Source organism: Myxine glutinosa, chromosome 8 (assembly GCF_964187855.1).
Source record: "Myxine glutinosa chromosome 8, kmMyxGlut1.1, whole genome shotgun sequence".
In the NCBI taxonomy this organism is placed as follows: domain Eukaryota; kingdom Metazoa; phylum Chordata; class Myxini; order Myxiniformes; family Myxinidae; genus Myxine; species Myxine glutinosa.
This window is the reverse complement of record NC_136268.1, coordinates 106,662,130-106,673,902: the sequence shown is the minus strand read 5'-3', so window position 1 is coordinate 106,673,902 and position 11,773 is coordinate 106,662,130.

The window sequence follows — 11,773 nt, the reverse complement described above, 5'->3', positions numbered from 1 at the left end:
GACACGGGGTGTGGAAAAGCCGACGACCGCCGAAGTAGAAGAGAAAATTTTATTAGCGCCAGCGGTCGTCGAGGAAAAAGAAAATGAAATAATTATAGTTGAAATCGGGGTTAAGGAGACGGCAGAGATAGGAATTGAATGGGAGGAAAATATGGAATGCCATCAAAGTCTGTATTCACATTGTGATGTCGTGCTTCCTAACCAAAATGAAAGTTTGCAGATACGGTTAGAAAAGAAAAGGATCCCGAAGGTAATCAGGATTGTGTATGGCGCGAAAAGGTTTGGCGCGAAAGTGTTTGGCGCAAAAGGATCTTTCGCGCGCTTGGGATCCTGACGTCACCCGGGCGCTTGTGGAAGGTCTGTGGTGCGCTGTGTGAAAGCGAATGACGCGCGTGTGAGAAAAAAGTGTGCACCGAAGTGTGGGTGTGTAACAGGAGAGTGTGAGAGTGAGTGCACAATGGAGTGTATGTGGGAAGAGTGTGTTGAAACGGAATGTGGAACGGAGTGCGACACAGAGTGTGGGTTGGATGAAGAGAGTGTGCGAGAATGCACACCAGAGCGTGTTGAAGAGAGTGTGCGAGAATGCACACCAGAGCGTGTTGAAGAGAGTGTGCGAGAATGCACACCAGAGCATGTTGGCGAGAGTGTGCGAGAATGCACACCAGAGCGTGTTGGCGAGAGTGTGCAGGAGTGCACACCAGAGCGCATGATTGGGTGTGCAGCGGGAGATTGCACACCCATGGGTAGGTGTGCGCTGAGTGGGTGTATGCAGGAGTGCACACCCATGGTAGTTACAGAGGCTGTAACGGAGTGTGCGAGTAGGATGAGTGCGCCAGGATGTGCGCGAGAGAAGTGTGTAATGGAGTGTGTGAGCAGCGAGTGGTGTGCACCTGAGTGTGGAACGGGAGAGAGTACAGGAGTAGAATGCATGGAGTGTTTGGGAGGCACTGGAGCGCCGGGTTGTGTGCATATAGAACAGGTCGCGTGTGGGTGTGAGAATGCGACTCAAGCATCGACGCAGACTGGGGCAGCATTTAGGCCGACGGATAGCCGACGCGAGCTCTTGGGGCGTGGTGCGCTTTGTGTGCTGCGGGAGCCGGCGGGGATCATTGACGAGGCGCTCTCGCAAGGAGCGCCATGCACGATTCGTGCCGGCCCCGCCCTGTATGGTCGGTGCCGCGCTTTGACGAAAAAGGCGAACGGCACGGTTTGGGGGGAGGTAGGCCAGGTCGGACCTTCGCCCCCTGGCGGGAGCGGTGCTCCGACCGGGGGAGGTTGGGTCATCGTGCCGGAGACCGAAGGGCTCCGCGCAGGGATGGTGCCTGAAACTTCGGTCTGAGTATGCCTCCTCCCCAGAATCGAAAATGCTGGACGGACCCAACCAACAGGAGACTGACCACCCATATGCATTGCTCGGCTTTGCGAAGCCGAGCTGTGAAAATGCATTTCCACCCCGAGAGGCTCAAGTATAGTGGACAAACAGCGATAGTGATGGCGAATGGTAGTTTACCATTCACTTATTGGGGCACATGAGCTATAGAGTATGGGGTTTGGCAGTGAAAGCTAGCCGAGAGCGGGCTAGGATAATTGATAGGGATTTAGAAGTGACCATAGGAGACTTGAGATGTAAGTAGAGACATTATACAAGTAGTGGGGACGTAGTCAGATTACATGGATGATAATGCCGAGGGATGGGCTTAGTATAAGGGAAGACGGGGAAAGCACCAGTATTAGAGGGAAGGAGTTAGTTAGATGATGCTATGTGTGTGAGTATAAGGATGCGCTTTAGGCGAAAAATGAGGAATTGAGAATGAGAGTCTTTGTGGTGAGAGTGAGCAAATGAGGCAATGGTCGAGAATGATGTGTGTGTGTGTGTGTGTGTGTGTGTGTGTGTGTGTGTGTGTGTGTGTGTGTGTGTGTGTGTGTGTGTGTGCGTGGTGTATGAGTAGTGTATTGTGGACAAGTGTAAGTGTATTGAGTGATTGGCTTGCATGGGGTGCAAGTGAGAATACCGAGTGGTGTGGAATAAATGGTGTGAAGGAGTGGATGGGGGAAGATGGACCCCTTCACGAATACCCGGGGAGGGTAGTTTAAAGTTAGGTAGAGGGAGCAGGTAAATTATTTGGATATTGACATCTGTGGTGCGAGTAGTAGCAAGTTGTTGCTTTGAGGGGTGCATGAGTCTGTGGAGACGGCTGGGCGTGTGGGCTTAATTGGTAAGTATGGTTAAATGAGCACTCCGCCACTGGTAGTCTGTCGGCCAGGTGAGGCCGCAGGTAGGCTATGGGAGCCAGTTAGGGTCAGTGTAGAGTTCAGTGGGGCCCGAGGATCCGAGGAGAGGACCCGGGTAGCCCAATGCCAGAGAGGGCATTAGTGGGGTGAGAGAGCAAGGAGTGCCTTCCCCAGGTTAGGGTAGTTGAGGAGCTAGGCAAGCTCGGGTGGCGACGTCAGTGGCGGAGGTGCGCAGGTAGGTAGACCTGCTGGTAGAGCCACACGACCCAGCCCCGAAATTGTGCGAAGGCACAGATTGAAAAATGGGGGGAGTGAGACCCCAAATTGGAAGAGCACCACAGGATGGTCAATGGGAATTGGTTTTTAGAACCACATTGTGTAAAGTGGCCAATTGGATTGGCAGGGCAAGACTCCGGGTAGTTTAAGAGTTAATGTCAATTCGAGGATATCTCGGATGAAATCTCTTCGCACCATCCACGTCCACTCACCAAGGTGACAGGTCTCCACACCAGGTTTTTGCAAATGATTTGGAATGAAAGACGCATCATGACGTGGGTGAGACATTGTGTGTGATTCCATCTCTTCCTTCTAGAGGGATTGGATGACGAATTTGGTTTCGGGGGAGATATGGGAGACAAGACGGTCGACGGAATTTGTAAATTGTGTAAATACGGGGAAGGGCAAGGGTAGTGTAGATTGATATGGGGGGTCACGTACGGCTAGGGACGAGCTTTCTCCGCTCGCTCCCCCGCGCCCCTCATGTCGCATTACATTGCATTGTGTGTACCCTTGTGCCCTTGCCCCTGCCAACCTCTGCTTGTCTTTCCTCCCCACCCACGGACCCATTACCTTTTGTTGAGGGGAGTGTGCAGGTGTCCTGAGCGGTGCGGCTGCACCTTTGGGCTGCACCCTGCTGCCTGCTGCCTGCACCGGTACACCATATGGACCACACATTCTGTGGCCTGGCACCTTTGCTGGGCAGACAATCGCGGCAAACATTACCTTGCCCTGCGGACCACTGTGTTTATGTGCCACGATGCCATGCAGTCGGACCACCTAAGCTGGCCCTGCTGGCCGAAATAAAAAGCGGACACGGTTTGTGCACTTTTTATTAAATTCCTCTGGTGTGTCAAGACAAGAAGATCTCAGATTTTGATGATGGCACACCGAAGACGAAGCAGGAATATGCCATTTCAGGTTGCGACACAACTTCTGGACTGTTTGGGGTTGGAAAACCACTTGCGTTCAAAAAGCTGCTTAACAATTAGAAGTTCAGGAAGCACGCAGAAATCTTTTTGGCTGGTCCAGATACCCCGCATAATCAAATTATTGAAGCTGGTGAGAATGCACTTGTGTGCCTCTACAATGGAGGGGAAAATGACAGCCAGGACACACTTACAGTCACGTGAAAAAGTAAGTACACCCCATGTAAAGTTTTGACTTTTGCAACATATTTCAACATACAGCTATTTTATCTTCATTTCAACAATATTGATAGATAAAGGTGATATAATATAACAAATATCATGAAACATTTACATTTTGTAGTCCATTGTATAATTTAAATAAACATAAATGCAAATTTTGCATGTGGAAAAAGTAAGTACACCCTTGGCTCTAATCGGTGGTATTGCCCCCTCTGGCAGAAACAACCTCAAGTAGGCGTTTCTTATAACTGTCTAACAGTCTCTGACATCGACTGGGAGAAATTTTTGCCCACTTCTCCATGCAGAATTCTTTCAGCTGTGCGGTTTGAGGGGTTTCTTGCATGCACAGCTCCTTTCAAATCCCCCCCCCCCCCCCCCCCCACAACATGTCGATGGGATTTAGATCTGGACTTTGACTTGACCATTCCAGAACCCTCTATTTCTTTCTTTTCAGCGATTCCTTGGTGGATTTACTGGTATGTTTAGGGTCATTGTCATGTTGCAAGGAACACCTTTGGTTGAGCTTCAACTTTCCGACAGATAGCCTCACATTATCCTCAAGCACCCTCTGGTACAATGAAGAATTCATAGTGGATTCTATGATGGTGAGCTGCCCAGGCCCTGATGCAGCAAAGCTGCCCCAAACCATAATATTTCCACCACCATGCTTTAGAGTTGGTATCAGGTTGTTGTGGTCAAATGCTGTCTTTGGTTTTAGCCAAACATGTCTTCTGGTACTGTGGCCAAATAGCTCTACATTTGACTCATCTGTCCAGAGCACATTGTTCCAGAAGTGCTGGTCTTTGCCGAGGTGTTCATTGGCAAGCTTTAGTCTTGCCCTGATGTTCTTTCTGGACAGCAAAGGTTTCCTCCTGGCACACCTCCCATGTAGATCAAATTTGCGCAGCCTCTTTCTAAAATCGTGCACTTTGACATCAACAGTGGCAAGAGCTACCTGTGGGTCACGTGATGACATTCTGGGGTTCTTAAAGACTTCTTTCAGCATCTTGCGGTCTGCTTTTGGGCTGAACTTGCTGGGGCCGCCTGACCTGAACAAGTTGGCAGTTGTTTGGATTCTTCTCCACTTGTAGATGATCTTCTGGACAGTCGAATGATCGATTTCAAATTGTTTGGAGATCTTTTTAAATCCCTTCCCAGACTCGTAGGCATCTATAACCTTCTTTCTGAAGGCCTCAGAGAGCTCTTTTGATCTAGGCATGGTGATGCCGCACACTTCAACAACAAAGAGCAAACCAAACTAAATGTCTGAGGTTTAAATAAGACAGGTTCCTCCAAGGTCCTCTCTAACGATGTACTAATCAATTGCACCTGAGCTGGTGCACCTGATTCTAATTTTAGGTGTTTGAAGTAGTGATAAATGTAGGGTGTACTTACTTTTTCCACATGCGAAATTTGCATTTATGTTTATTTAAATTATACAATGGACTACAAAATGTAAATGTTTCATTATATTTGTTATATTATATCAACTTTATCTATCAATATTGTGGAAATGAAGATCGAATAGCTGGATGTTGAAATATGTTGAAAAAGTCAAAACTTTACAGGGGGTGTACTTACTTTTTCACGTGACTGTCGATGCCTGTAGATGTCCTACAGGATGTCCTATGTGACTGTAGATGTCCTTGGACTACGCGCCAGGCTCTGGGCCGACCGGGCCGACATGCATCGAAGTCCTTTCCAAGGGTGTGGTGCTGACCGGGCCGCCGTGGTGCTGACCAGGCCCCCGCAGCCGTGATGCCCCCCCCCCCCCCCCCCCCCCGAATTTCCATGTTTTAAACGTTTCCCAGTGTTTACCCTGGATTAGAATAGGTACACCGTATCCCTGCGTGTCGTAAGAGACGACTAATGGGTTGGCGTCAGGAAGGGCATCCGGCCATAAAAACATTGCCTCAAAAAGATAACCATGGCAATTACAACTACATATGGGCAGGGTACAGCCCGAAGTAGAGATCGGTTTCTGAGGTTTGGGATATGGAATGTAGGGACAATGACAGGGAGATAAGGAGAAGTGGTGGAAGTATTGGTCAGAAGAAGAGTGGACATATGTTGTGTGCAAGAGACGAGATGGAAGGGAAGTGGTGTGAGAATGGTGAAGGGTAGGCAGGGACAGAAATACAAGTTTGTGTGGCAAGGGTGCCTGGAGGGCGTGAATGGTGTTGGTGTTCCTGTTTTCTGAGGAGCTTGTAGACAGTGTGGTGAGTGTGACAAGAGTGATTGATAGGTTGATGATGGTGAAAATGATGATTGGAAAGCTCTTGGTGAACGTCATCTCGGGATATGCTCCGCAGGTTGGTCGGAGCGATGAAGAGAAGGACAAGTTCTGGTGTGCGATAGAGAAGCTGATGGAAAACGTGAAAGATGAGGAAGTTGTTGTGGTAGGAGGAGACCTAAATGGACATGTGGGAAGGAGTATGGATGGTTTTGAGGGAGTTCATGGGGGTTACGGATATGGTGTGAGAAATGGAGAAGGTGAAAGGATTTTGGAGTTTGCTGATGGAGCTGATTTGTTGATTTGTAATACTCAGTTCCAGAAAGAGGATAATAAGTTTGTTACATACACGTCAGGTGGGTCGACGACAACCGTTGACGACCTGATGGTGCGTAGGCGAGATAGGGGGCACCTCCGGGACACAAAGGTGATCCCGGGGGAGGAGGCTGTTTCACAGCAGCACTTGGTTGTCTGCGACATAAGGGTGAAAGGTGCGAGGAGAGCTCGGCGGGTGAAGTACCAACCGAGAATGAAGGTGTGGAGGTTGAAAGAGGTGACAGTAAGGGAGGCATTAAAAGAGAGGCTGAGTAGGGTAGAGGCTGATGTGGTTGAGCTTGAAAGTGGTTGGATGTCAATGAAAGCTAGTCTGTTGGGAGCCGTTGGTGAGGTATGTGGATGGACAAAAGGACCACCGAGGCACTCGGAAACATGGGGTGGGATGATGAAGTTGGAAAGAGGATTGACGAGAAGAGGAAGAAGTTCAAGGTGTGGCAGAAGGCGAAGGGTACGGGAGCAGAAACAGCAGAGCATGAAAGTTATAAGGCAGCCAAGAAGGCTGCAAAGAAATAGGTAGCAAAGGCGCAGGAGGCATGTAGGAAAATGTTCGGAGAACGCTTGGATTCGGAAGAGGGTCAGAGAGCAGTATTCAGGATTGCAAAGCAGATAGCGAAAGAGAGGTGTGATGTGATGGGGGTGAGTTGCTTGAAGGATGAAGTGGGACAAATCGTTGTGGACCCAGATGGAATTAAAGGAAGATGGAAAAGATATATGGAAATGCTGTTGAATACAGAGAATGAATGGGATGGCAACATAGAGAGTAACCCAGTTTTAGGACCGGCAGAGAAGATAACTGAGAAGGAAGTTGAGGAAGCGATAAAAGCAATGAAGAGTAGAAAAGCGGGAGGGCCGACGGGAGTTGTGGGAGATATGTTGAAGGCAGCAGGAAGTTGGGGTGTGAAGAGAATGGCAGAGATCTGTAATCTGGCGGTGAAAGAACGCCGCATTCCAGTGGATTGGGAACGGAGTACCCTCGTCCCTCTATACAAGGGGAAAGGTGACCCTCTAGAGTGTGGCTCGTACCGAGCGATAAAGTTATTGGAGCATGGAATGAAGGTATTGGAAAGGGTGTTGGAGAGGAGGTTAAGGAAGAAAGTGAAGATCGACGAAATGCAGTTTGGATTTATGCCAGGAAGAGGCACGACAGACACGCTTTTTATTGTGAGGCAGTTGCAGGAGAAGTACATGGAGAAGAGGATGAAGTTGTTTCTTGGGTTTGTTGATCTGGAGAAAGCATTCGATAGGGTTCCACGCAAAGTATTGACATGGGCAATGAGGAAGTTAGGAGTGGAGGAATGGTTGATCAGAGCAGTGATGGCAATGTACAAAACAGCGCACACAGCTGTAAGGACGAAGGACGGGAACAGTGGTGAGTTTGAAGTGAAGGTGGGAGTGCATCAGGTGTCGGTACTAAGTCCACTACTATTTGTAGCTGTGATGGAGGTGCTGGCTCAGAACGTAAAGGAGGGTTTACCGTGGGAGTTGTTGTATGCAGATGATCTGGTGTTGATTGCGGAAAGTATGGATGGACTAAAGGAAAAGATGAACAAGTGGAAGGAATGTATGGAGACAAAAGGTCTGAAGGTTAATATCGGAAAGACGAAGGTGATGGCAAGTGGTAAAGCATGTGGTGAGGTGGAAAGAATTGGAAAGTGGCCCTGTACTGTGTGCAGGAAGGGTGTTGGAGTGAACTCCATTCAATGTACAATGTGCGCTGAGTGGGTTCATCAAAAATGTAGTGGTCTGAGAGGGTCATTAACCAGTGTGGCAGCTACATTAAAATGTAAGGTGTGCACAGAGGGACCTGCAGATGGAGGAAATTTTGAGTTGGACCTTGGAGACGGCGTGAAGCTGGAAGGTGTGAAAACATTTTGCTACCTCGGAGACATGCTGAATGGAGAAGGTGGATCAGACTCGGCAACGGTTGCTAGAGTGAGATGTGCATGGAAGAAGTTTCGGGAACTGAGTGGCATGCTGATGAGGAGGGGAGTGTCGTTGAAGCTGGAGGGAAAGGTGTATGCTGCATGTGTGAGAAGTGTTATGATTTATGGGAGCGAGACATGGGTAATGAACGTAGAGCAGCAACGAAAGTTGGAACTGTGGAAAGGGTGGAAATGCGAATGGTTCGATGGATGTGCGGAGTATAGTTGAGAGAGAGGAAGACAAATGAATTGCGAAAAATGATGGGAATAGAGCCTGTGATTGATGTTGTGAAGAGGAACAGGTTGAGATGGTTTGGTCATGTGTTGAGGAAGGATGAAAGTGACTGGTTGAGAAGAGTGATGGAAATGAATGCAGAAGGAAGTAGAGGACGGGGAAGACCGAGAAAGACTTGGCCAAAGATGGTGGAAGAAGAAATGCGGGCAAGGGGGTTAACAAGGAGAGATGCAGAAAATAGGGCAAGATGGAGAAGATTGTCATGGGGACCGCAAGGCTAACCCCCGCTCTTGCAGGGAAAATGGCCTTAAAATGCATGTTGTTGTTGTTGTTGTTGTTGTAGCTGCCAGCGGTTTAAAGAAAAAGTTGTCAGGTGTTCAAAGGCGGTTCAGGCACAGGTTTTGCCTCCAACCTCAGCTGCGGCAAAGTACCCTTCCCGACGTGTTTTTTTTACCAAATCAATGAATGGAAAGCAGAAAGTTCCAGACTAAATGCCATTGACTGGGGATGGAAGGCGAAGGATGGCAAATTCATTCCAGAACAAACAGACCTGCCTCCGGCTCCTGACTACCTACTTGAAGTTATTCACTGTAACTGTAAAACTGGCTGCAACACTCTGAAATGCACTTGTCGGAGGCGGGGTCTTGAATGCACATTTGCTTGTGGTGAGTGCAAAGGTACAAGTTGCACTAATTCAATGGACCCACAAGTTATTGAGGCTGAAATTGATGACTGAACGACCACACAGCTAAACAAGTGTTTTAGATACTTACATGTAGGTTTGTCTCCTCCATTTGTCTTACCCGGTATGAGCAATTACCTTTTATTGTAATGTTTCTTGGTGAGGGCCTTATTTGCATAACTTGGAAAACTTGCATAATAATAATAACTTTATGAAGTTCTGGCCTGTACCATTGAACACCTTGACCATGAAAACCCATGTTTTGACACCATTCTAATAATTTTTGGTTCACTCTTTTAAAAGAAGGTTTTTCATTAATGGCGACACTTAATTAGCATAATTATGATTACATAATCAGGTCATAATCCAAGTAGGTACCTAATTTGAGTTTCTATCATTTCTAACAACACTATTGATGAAATTGGGTAGCATTAAATTGATTATTCTTGAGACAAATGCAAGATTTCTTCTTGTTTATCTTGTTCCTTTGATGTTCGGACCTAATTAACATAAATTAGCATATATAGACCCCTTCCACCTCTCCCACCCATCTCTATTTTTGATATGGTATTCCTGGGGTATATCAGAGGAGAATCCAACAGAGAAACAATCTTTTCCAATGAGTGGTGGGTCAAGGGACCATTTGACTGGACTATTTCTTGCTTGCATTGGTCCGGTCTTCCAAGCCAAGCGTGATAATATTAATATGTTTCAAAGGACTGAATCTGGGGAGTCCATGGCAAAGCGAGGAAGGGAGGAGTTGACAGGAGAGAAAAATCCAGACCATCCCTCATCGTCGTTGCCAAATGTTGTGTTGAAGAAGGGGCATGACCGCATAGATGAGTGTTGAGTGACTGCTTTAGTCATCCACATAACGTCGGTTATCTCCCGACCAAAATGTCTGGGTGCCGTAATACATCATCGTAGTCAAGAAAACATTAATTCAAAGCACCGACATAACGTGCCAGTGTGCGGGCATAACGGATTGTGAACTAATTAACAAAAACACCTTTTTGATCATAACTTGAATAATTTTCCTCTGATTTTTCACGACGTTAAGTTTTATGGATAGATTGTGGATGGGAACACATTCTCCTAATTTGCATTTTATACCAAAATGTTGAAGACCAAGGTCATGTGGCAGTCCAAACAAAATAAGCATTATTGGATTTAGGCCAAAGGTAAGGCTGGAGGAGGCTTACCCTTGGCAATTGCTTTGTAATTGAGTTTTATTGACATATAGTTACCTCCGCCACCCCTGTCTGTCCGTTTGTTTGTTCGTTTGTTTGTGAACAAGATATCTCAAAAAATTGCGGACGGATTCAGACGAAATTTGGCAGAGAGATAGTGGATGTGACAAGGACGAAATGATTAGATTTTGGTAGATAGATTTTAGATTTTTAGTCATTCTTCACCATTGGGAGATTGGGCCAAAAACGATATGTAGCAGGATATCTCAAAAAGTTATGGATGGATTTGGACGAAACTTCTTGGACAGGTTGTGTGTGTGACAAAGAAGAATCTATTCAATTTTGGTGAAGATCTGGATCCGGCTGCTATAATTTTTTAAGTGATTCTTCACCATTGGGAGATATGGGCAAACCAGGCGGAGGTACACTCGGAACCCGTTAATAGCCGGCAAAGCCGGTGTTGTGAATGAACGCGTACGTATTATGTTGAAAAGCCAGATTTTGCAGGATCCTTTGAGAATTTCGAAGCTTTGACGCACCAAATCACTCCATGGAGGCCGCCATCTTGCGGATGTGGAAGTGTGCATAAAAAATTGCGAAAAAGTTCAAGAGGAGTTTGTTTCACCCGTCTTTTTTTGATTCACAATCTTATGTTGAAAAGCCAGATTTTGCTGGATCCTTTGAGAATTTCGAAGCTTTGACGCACCAAATGGCTCCATGGAGGCCGCCATCTTGCGGATGTGGAAGTGTGCATAAAAAATTGCGAAAAAGTTCAAGAGGAGTTTGTTTCACCCGTCTTTTTTTGATTCACAATCTTATGTTGAAAAGCCAGATTTTGCTGGATCCTTTGAGAATTTCGAAGCTTTGACGCACCAAATCGCTCCATGGAGGCCGCCATCTTGCGGTTGCGGAAGTATGCATAAAAAATTGCGAAAAAGTTCAATCGGAGTTTGTTTCAGCCGTCTCTTTTTTGATTCACAATCTTATGTTGAAAAGCCAGATTTTGCTGGATCCTTTGAGAATTTCGAAGCTTTGATGCACCAAATCGCTCCACGGAGGCCGCCATCTTGCGGATGCGGAAGTATGCATAAAAAATTGCGAAAAAGTTCAATAGGAGTTTGTTTCACCCGTCTTTTTTTGATTCACAATCTTATGTTGAAAAGCCAGATTTTGCTGGATCCTTTGAGAATTTCGAAGCTTTGACGCACCAAATGGCTCCATGGAGGCCGCCATCTTGCGGATGTGGAAGTGTGCATAAAAAATTGCGAAAAAGTTCAAGAGGAGTTTGTTTCACCCGTCTTTTTTTGATTCACAATCTTATGTTGAAAAGCCAGATTTTGCTGGATCCTTTGAGAATTTCGAAGCTTTGACGCACCAAATCGCTCCATGGAGGCCGCCATCTTGCGGTTGCGGAAGTATGCATAAAAAATTGCGAAAAAGTTCAATCGGAGTTTGTTTCAGCCGTCTCTTTTTTGATTCACAATCTTATGTTGAAAAGCCAGATTTTGCTGGATCC